The sequence below is a fragment of the Prunus persica genome, chromosome G7, assembly GCF_000346465.2.
Source record: "Prunus persica cultivar Lovell chromosome G7, Prunus_persica_NCBIv2, whole genome shotgun sequence".
Taxonomy (NCBI): domain Eukaryota; kingdom Viridiplantae; phylum Streptophyta; class Magnoliopsida; order Rosales; family Rosaceae; genus Prunus; species Prunus persica.
The window spans coordinates 6,014,174-6,023,300 of NC_034015.1; the positions used below are offsets into that span (position 1 = coordinate 6,014,174).

The 9,127-nt window shown below is 37.0% G+C and overlaps 1 long non-coding RNA gene across 1 annotated transcript; it reads left to right on the top strand.

The window, feature by feature from the left end:
- Nucleotides 5,024-6,900, top strand: LOC109950278. The gene is made up of 3 exons (XR_002272596.1): nt 5,024-5,466; nt 6,645-6,804; nt 6,855-6,900. It is a non-coding gene; the product is annotated as an uncharacterized LOC109950278 (long non-coding RNA).

Here is a 9,127-nt window from a genome sequence, read left to right on the forward strand (position 1 = left end):
TGTTGTTGAAGGGTTTGAGCATGAGGACAAAGGTGATTTTGCAAGTTCACCAAAGTATTTAAGGTAAAAACCATATCCTCGAATTGCTCTTTTGGACCAAAATTAAGCCTTTTGTTTGATGGTTTATCATCTGATTGGGTTATATGTTTGAGCTTATGGATTGGTTCATAGTGGATTTGAATTGACATGCAGAGTTGCTTGGGTGAAGTTGATGACTGTGTGCGTTGTTAAGGTTTGGATTACAAAGGGAGCTAAAGATCTAGAGAGAGTGAGAGAGGTAGCTAGGAGAAAACAGAATTTTAGAAATGTTCTCTGGTGCAATCTACCAAACCATTGCAGAGATCACACCTTTTGTATATTTCTCATTCTCTCATTACATCAGCTAATTAGTACCTTTCAATTACAAGGGCCAATGTGAATGTGACACATGGCACTACAAGGCCTAAGAGTCATTGGAAACTAACTGACTGCTTTACACCTTACACTTGGCATATGAGCTCAAGTCACTTAACTAACATAATGCTTAATGAAGCTAAGAGTAAAAATAGACTAAGTAAATTACTAACTAAGAAGAAATTAGCTAGTCAATTTACATTTCAACACTCCCTTCTAAAGTGCTAGCTGATTTCACACCAAGTAGACTTCTCAAATAACTGAATCTATCCTTGGAGGGAGCCTTGGTAAAGATGTCAGTAATTTGTTCTTCACCTTTGCAGTAAACCAAATCAATCTCACCATCTTGAATTGCATCTTTGATAAAATGAAACTTCCTACGAATATGCTCACTTCTTTGGTGAAAAACTGGATTTTTAGACATGGCTATAGCTGAAGTGTTGTCACAGAATAGAGTAATAGCTGTGGCTTGTTCTTCTCCAAAGTCTTCAAGTACAAATTTGAGCCAAATGGCCTGTAAGGTTGCTTCAGGTACACTCACATACTCTGCTTCTACTGTAGAAAGTGCTACACTATGCTGCTTAACTGAGGCCCATGAAAATACACCACTTCTAAATGAAAATGCATATCCTGAGGTGCTTTTCATGTCTTCTTCAGATCCACTCTAGTCACTATCACAGTAACCAATCAATAGTGCATATTTTCCAGCTGCATACTCAATTCCATAGTCAATTGTTCCTTGTATGTACCTTAGAACTCTTTTAACAGCTCCATAGTGCTGCTTAGAAGGACTGTGCATGAACCTTGCAAGTAGGCTAGCAGAAAACATAATGTCAGGCCTAGTTGCAGTTAAGTATAAGAGACTTCCAACAATTTTCCTGTACAAGCTTTCATCTGCAGCTTCACTTCCATCCTCCCTTTGTAATTTATCAATGGCAATTAAAGGAGTGCTCACTGACTTGCAATCTTTGAGCCCAAATTTATCTAAAAGAGTGAGAGCATACTTCTTATGGTGTATGAATATGCTCCCTTCAGTTTGTGTTACTCCCATGCCAAGGAAATGGTGGAGAAGGCCTAAGTCTGACATTTCATACTTGCACATCATCTCAACCTTGAATTCTTCCATCATTTCATCCCTGCTTCCTGTATATACTATGTCATCTACATAGATTGACACAATTAGTTTCCAACACCTTCTTTGACTCTCACATAAAGATTTGCTTCACTTGGACTTCTATGGAAACCACACTGAGTTAAGTAACTATCAATTTCGCTATACCAAGCCCTTGGAGCCTGTTTGAGTCCATACAGAGCTTTTCTTAATCTATACACTTTACCTTCAGCTCCTTGAATCACAAAACCTTCAGGTTGATTACATAGACTTCTTCTTCAAAAATGCCATTCAAGAAAGCTGATTTGACATCCAATTGACACAGTTTCCAGTCTTTCTGTACAGCTAGTGCAATGAGAGTTCTAATAGTGTCTAACCTTGCTACTGGAGCAAAGGTTTCATTGAAATCAATCCCTATTTTCTGTGTGTAACCCTTGGCTACAAGTCTTGCCTTGTGTTTTTGAATGGAGCCATCGAGGTTTAGCTTTGTTTTATATATCCACTACACTCCCACAATTGGTTTGCTGCTTGGTCAGTCAACCAATTCCCAAGTGGAATTCTTCTCTATCATTGATATCTCTTCAGTCATAGCCTTATTCCAAGCTTTATCTTTGGCTGCTTCATTGTAACTTTCAGGTTCAATAATACTCATTTTGCATTGAGCATAGACCTCACTTAAGTTCTTCCATTTTTGTGGAGTATGATCAAAAGTTTCAGAGATTGAAACTGATGAATCATGCGTAGCTGACTCCATAGAGTTTTGCAGGTCATGAACCACTTGTGATCTCTGTGGAGATTGAACTGATTGAAGTGATTCACTAGAACATGAACCAATTTATGATATTCTCGGACTTTCTTCATCATCCCATGGAATAGTCACTTGTACTGCTTCATTCAACTCCCAATTCCATATTGCTTTCTCATCAAAGATAACGCTCCTTGAGAGTTCAATCTTTTTAGTTTCTAAGTTAAAAACTCTATACCTTTTTTCACAAATCCCATATCCAAGAAATACTTCTTTCATTCCAGTTTCCTCTAGCTTGTGTCTTTTCTAAGAAGGAATATGGATATAGCACAATGAGCCAAATATTCTCAGGTGTTTGACACTTGGTTTTCTCCCACTAAACTTCTCAAATGGTGTTGTGTTGTCCAAAGCACTTGTTGGACTTTGATTCTGTAGATAAATAGCTGTGTTCACAGCTTTTGCCCAAAACTTCAATGGAATCTGCTTCTCATGCATCATGGTTCTTGCCATTTCTACCACTGTACGATTCTTTCTGTCTGCAACACCATTCTGTTGTGGAGAGTAAGCTACAGTCAGTTGTCTTTCTAAACACAACTCTTCACAGAAATTTGATAATTCCAGTGATGTATATTCTCCACCCCTATCACTTCTTAGCTATTTAATTTGATAACCACTCTGCAGCTCAACCATCCTTTTGAACCTTTTGAAAATGTTGAATGCTTGAGACTTGTGCTGTAAGAAAAACACCCAACACATTCTCGAGTGATCATCAATAAAGGTGAGAAAATATATGTTCCCTCCAAGAGTGGAAACCTGCATTGGACCACATATATCTGAGTGAATCAATTCAAGTGGTTGAGTAGCTCTCCATGTCTTTTCTTTATCAAATGAGCTCCTGTGACTTTTGCCTATAGCACAACCAGAACAGACTTTCTCAGATCCTTGTAGTTTAGGTAAGCCCTGCACCATGTCTTTCTCTTGTAGAAATATTAAGCTAGTGTAGTTTAGGTGTCCATATCTTCTGTGCCACAACCAGGATGATTCTTCCAGAGTTGCTTTATTTGCCATGGGAGGATTGACATATTTGAGATCTAAGGGAAAACATCTGTTCCCTTTCATTCGAACTCTTGCAATCAACTCTTTCATCTGCTCATCTTCATAAATGTCAACCTCATTATCACCAAACACCAACCAATAATGCCCATGTTCTATCATCTGTCCTACACTCAATAGATTCTCATCCAAACTAGGTACAATCATAACTTCTTTAATGTACCTAGTAACACCTTGCACATCTATAGCGAAAGTACCTTTGCCTTTTGATTGTACTAAATCACCCGTACCCATCTTAACTTTACAGTTCACACTTCTATCTACATCAATAAGCAAAGAATCATGGGCAGTCATATGGTTACATGCACTGTCAACATACCAAACATTCACATTTCTTCCAATAGTAGTAGAATGGCAAGCATAAAACATAGTTGCAGGTTCTATTACCTTACTAGCCAAGTTTGCAAGTCTCTCAGTCTTATTGGATTGTTCACAGTCTTTAATAAGATGCCCAAAATGATTGCACCCATAGCACTTTGGCTTCCCTTTAAACCAGCATTCACCATAGTAAAGTTTGTCACAATGCTTGCATTTCCCTTTAGTTTGATCTGATTTTTCTCCTTGTTCATGCAGGACTAGAATAACAAAATGGTGCAATTATATCTATTTGTGGACTTTGAAATAGAAAAAAGGTTTGCATCGTTTAATCGCCTCCACTTTATTTTAATTTCTTTCCCTTTTATTAATTTTGATTGTATTTCTTGCCAATGATGGGATTGAACAGGCTTTTGAATTGGTAATGGGAGGTGACTGTTTGTGCTTGAATAAAGGCTTGCCATTGCCATTGCTGCTGTTGTGGGACAGAACGAGTGTGTATGTACAGAAGTTGCGGTATAGAATTTCGTCAAATATTTTGGTTTTGGACTTTTTGTGTTGAAGAAATTTACAATAAAGGTGTTTTATGATGTTGACTGACTTTGAAGGTGCTACAAGAAAAAGCGAAGTAGGGTTCGGCATTTGGACTAGCAAAGAGGTTTGTCAATCGTTTTTCTCATCCTCAGTTTTTTCTTTCTTTCAGTAAGTCGATTACATCTCAGCCTTAAATTCACTGTTTTTTTTTATATATTTCAGTTTAATTTATTGAGACAATTTCTGTTACAGAATTCTAAATTATGCATTTTTTTACATTTTAGGGTACTGGGATGCTTGGGGGGGTTTTTTTTATTTTCTTTTCCACTGCATATTATAACTTAGATGGGCATGCTTCAAGAAGGTTGGTTTTATTCTTGAAGAATATCCATTTGGTTTTAGACATAGTTTATTTAGTTAAATATATGGCTACTAGTGAAATGGATTAGCCAAATTCTTAGCATTGTTGTAAACAGTCATCTTAAGTGGAGGTTTGTTGTATGAAATTTGTTAAACAAATATCTAGAAAATTATCTTCACAGTTTCTTAGGTTCCATTTAATTTGGTATTTGTTTTTGTGTGATATATTTTTCTTAGGGCGTGTCAAATGGCAAAGCTGCAATTAATGGTGTTGTTTTTGTGTTGCGGTTCCACCGGTACCAGGTTGTTGGGAGGAAGCTCCCTACGGCATCCGATGAGCACCGCAAGATTTACCGAATGAAGCTTTTGGCCACCAATGAGGTTCGAGCTAAGTCCAAGTTCTTGTATAATCCTTAGCCTTGGCTTTTATGATCCAGATGTGCATTGGTGAATTTTGGGTTAAACTTAATATTGTTGGTTGATTTGTTTGGATTATGTATTTCCTGAGGAAGCTGAAGAAGGTCAAGAAGAGCAATGGCTAAGTGCTTGCCATTAATGAGGTTTGTTCTCTCTGCCATTTATACTTTATTTTTTTTTTCTAATTAATAAATTTGTACCCATTTTGATTATTTGTCAGTGTCTAATGTAGTAAATGTTGTTTTGCAATGGGGAAGTGGTTCCTCCTCAACTCTCCTCGTGGCGAAATCCAATTTGTTGCCAAAGGTCTCGCCTTTTACCCCAAAGCGTCACTCTTTTATCACATTTATTTCGCTTTTTTCTAATTTTGTTTCAATCATTTGAATCGCATTTTGCATTTGATGTTTGGCTTTGGTGGCAGATGTGAAGGAGGCTGCGTCAGAGGCATCCCCTCGAAATGCCCGGTTGAATTGGAGACGTATGCTTTCTTTTCTTTTTTTGTCTTTTTTTTTCCTTCTTCAAAATTGAAGCCTCCACTTTGCTGAATAAAGGCTCCTCTTGGCTTTAGTGTTTCATTTCGATGAATTTTGGGCTTTCACATGTGTCTCTGAAATTGCAAACCTTTCTTTTGTATTGGGGTTCCAATTTTCCGAGTGATAAGTTTTTTCTCTTTTTTTTTTTAATATTTACTCTCATGTCTGTGTCCAAAACATTTTTTTTTTTATAGTACGTTTTGTGCAATGACAGATATATTATAGGAATAGAAGATGAATCTGTCTTTTCAACAAACAACAAGAGTTACATATTCCGCGAGTACTTTACTCCACCAGTTTTAGAATGAGTTTTTTAAAAAAAAAACATATATATTTTTAAACTCAACATTTAATTTTGAATTTTCCAATGAAAATGACACAATTTTTGGAACAGTTTTCTTCCGATAATGGGAGTAGGCAATTAGCAAAAGATAAACTACCAAAATCGAAGGTAGGTTACGGGAACCCAAATTATTGTAAAGTTTGATTGGTAAAGATTTAAACGTATGTTAGATTGACAATGAAAAAGTGAAAGATCAATTATAGAGAAATGGGTGGCGCGAGTGGTCTAAATTGTTGCATGTCTTCCTTATATGTGCATATTCTGTCTGTAATTCTCTGTTTCATGATTGATTTGATTATCTGTTTTTATCCTCTGGGTTTGTTGGGATGTTAATAAAGTTTTGTGCTTTTGCAAAATATTGGTTCATCCTTTCAATTTATATGATATGAATGTGTCCTGTAGTATGCGTATTTTAGATTTCTTATTTGACGATTTATGAGCTGAAATGGGATGTGCCACAATTTGGTACATACATGCCGCCACTAAGCTGTGGTTTGATTTGATATTTGTGGAAGTTTTGCGACTCATTTATAGATTCGTACATACGGACAGTGGCGGAGCTAGAAGCTTATTTGTGGGGGGGCCAGTACCATAAATGCAAAATTATATAGAGTTATATTTTAACTAATATTGTAGTTGATGCATAAGAAAGAATTGGGTTTTCATGGAGTTTAGGGGGGCCCTGGCCATGGCAGGCCTACATGTGGCTCCGCCCCTGCATACGGACCTTTAAGAATGAAAATTTCCTTTTATGGCAACCCATAACAAATACCAATGTAGCTTGCAGGGCTTGGATTGTGCATCGAGTACTGAAGAGCTTGGATTGTGCAGCAAGTACTGAATTTGTTGTGGCACTGGAACACCAAGGAGTTTGTAAGTGAAAGGAGCTGCCAGCAAAGGGCTAATCTTCTACAAGTGGTGACTCAGATTTTTGTTTTTTGTATGCTCAATGATTCTTTGGCACTTCTTACTTCGGCATTTAATTAATAGAGGAAGAGGAAGAAAAAGTAAAAACGGGCATCCAACATTCAAAAACTTTTATGTGTTATAAAATGACCTGGAATATGTGCGAATATTGAGCTGCACGTAAAGTAGATGAGACACAGTATTTAACGAGGTTCGGCTATGCCTACGTCCCCGGAGAGCAGCAGTAGTAACTTTTCCACTATGTAAAATAATAGGGCTACAACTTTAGTGTTTACAATATGTGTGGCTCACTGAATTTTCTCTCTAGGAGAATTTCTCTCTGCTCTCTCTTTCCTCTTTCTTCCTTCTCTTCCTCTTGTCTCTTTCCTTTTCTCTCTTTCCTCTTCTCTCTTTCCTCTCTTCTCTTTCCTCTCTTTGTTTCTTTCCGTTTCCCTTTCTCTTCTTTTTCTTTTCCCCTCTTTCTTTTCTCATTTCTCATCTCTCTTTCCTTTCTCTTGGTCTTATTTATAGGCTGAGAAAGGATACCCGTGAGTGTACAATAAGAGAAAGTTGCAGACAAACGTTACCCAAAGTCTCCAAATGAATAGTTAGTGGGCTCTACACAAAAACTTTTACAACACTCCTCCTTGGAGACCACAAATGATATGTCAGTTGCTTCATCAGACTTTGCTTGGTGAAAACCTAGTAAGGTAGAGAACTGATGGAAGGAAGAAAGAAGAGTACAACAATCTGTATAGCATACTTCTGGATGCTCCCCCTGATTAATATCTCCCCCTGATGTCTTCATAACTATCTTTTGGAGTGAGAATCTTTCGGAGTGAGTGAATGATGTAGCCACCAACAATGCATATAGTAAATATATTTCCAGTGAGCTATCTATGTAAATCATAGAAATTTTCAGAGTCCGTGTTTCCAACAAAACCTGGGCTATTTGTAAGATCATATGAAAGAATATGCCCATACATGGTGTTATGCGGAGATAGCATCAAATATACCTCACATCATCCCAAAATGATGGTGATGGAGTTGAGCCTTATCTGGAAAATATGATGTCCGGTCCAATATACTTCCGGAAAATCATTAAAGTGTCCAACGGATAATCCTCATAAAAATGCTTCAATACTTTCTTAGTATAAGCAAGAATCTCGTTGGCATAATGCTCGATCCTTAAGTCGAGACAAATATTTCTTGAATTCTGCAGAAGCTTTAATGTGTTACAATCACATTATAATCAATGTACTCATTGAGGTAATTTATGCATATTAATATTGAGTACAAATTTTGTGCTTCAAGCACATGTCCTTTAGGGACTTGCTTTATGCAATGTCAATCCGCTTAACGGATTTTGTCTAAAAAGGGGATTAAACTTTATGACACATTATATAGCTTTTACCCAGCTATTTATATATCTTTAGGAAAATCGCTTCTGGCGATATGCTCCGTGCATTTAATAACCCTTAAAGATAATATGTTGGTCTCCGTAATTGTGTAATAAGGGGGGCACAATTGAATCTGTAAATATGGAGAAAACCCAACATTCCTTGTTTCTGCCAGAAACATTGTGTCATACAAAGTAGGTATATTCCCTTTTATTCCGAACACCCAAGTATAAATTTCAGTATTAACAAATTTTGGGGTTCGTATTGCGGGTTTGTTCTTTCACGTTCATTCTCATTTATAATGGATTTACCTCGTTCCATTTTGGCCAATAATATTGTCGACATTTAATAATTGAACGTGGTTCCAATCAACACAGCCCATTGATGATTTGAGTAGCTACTCCAAAACCAAAAATTGTCATTCATCAATTCATGATCCCACCATTCTCATTTGCATGCGCATACATCAATTATAAGCATTTCTTTGCTTTTGGGTACCCAAGCCACTTCAGGGGGTTTTTATTATGTGAGAATGTGGATTATAACCTCCAATGGAGCGTTATTTTATAGTAGGGCGTGGATAATCTCCATTTAGGGAGTTGGAACATTTAGAACCCATATATCTGTCATGCTGCAGGCATGCCACAGATTAATACATACATGTCAATTAATTTATGGGACTTTAACCCATATTATGGGACTTTAACCCATATAATTTGCTACGCATTAGGTGTGCATAATATCAATATTGACATGTCAAAGGATTGTCCTTTCGGGACTTCAATCCACATCATTTGCTACGCAACAGGCGTGCATCATATTGATCACTGCTATACCCATATTCTGTTCTTATGGGACTTTAATCTGTGCAGTGTATTATCAATGTATCCAACTTGCAATCTGTAAAATTTGCGTTAATAATTCATGGATACATACAAGCCATTCTTTTGGAACGGA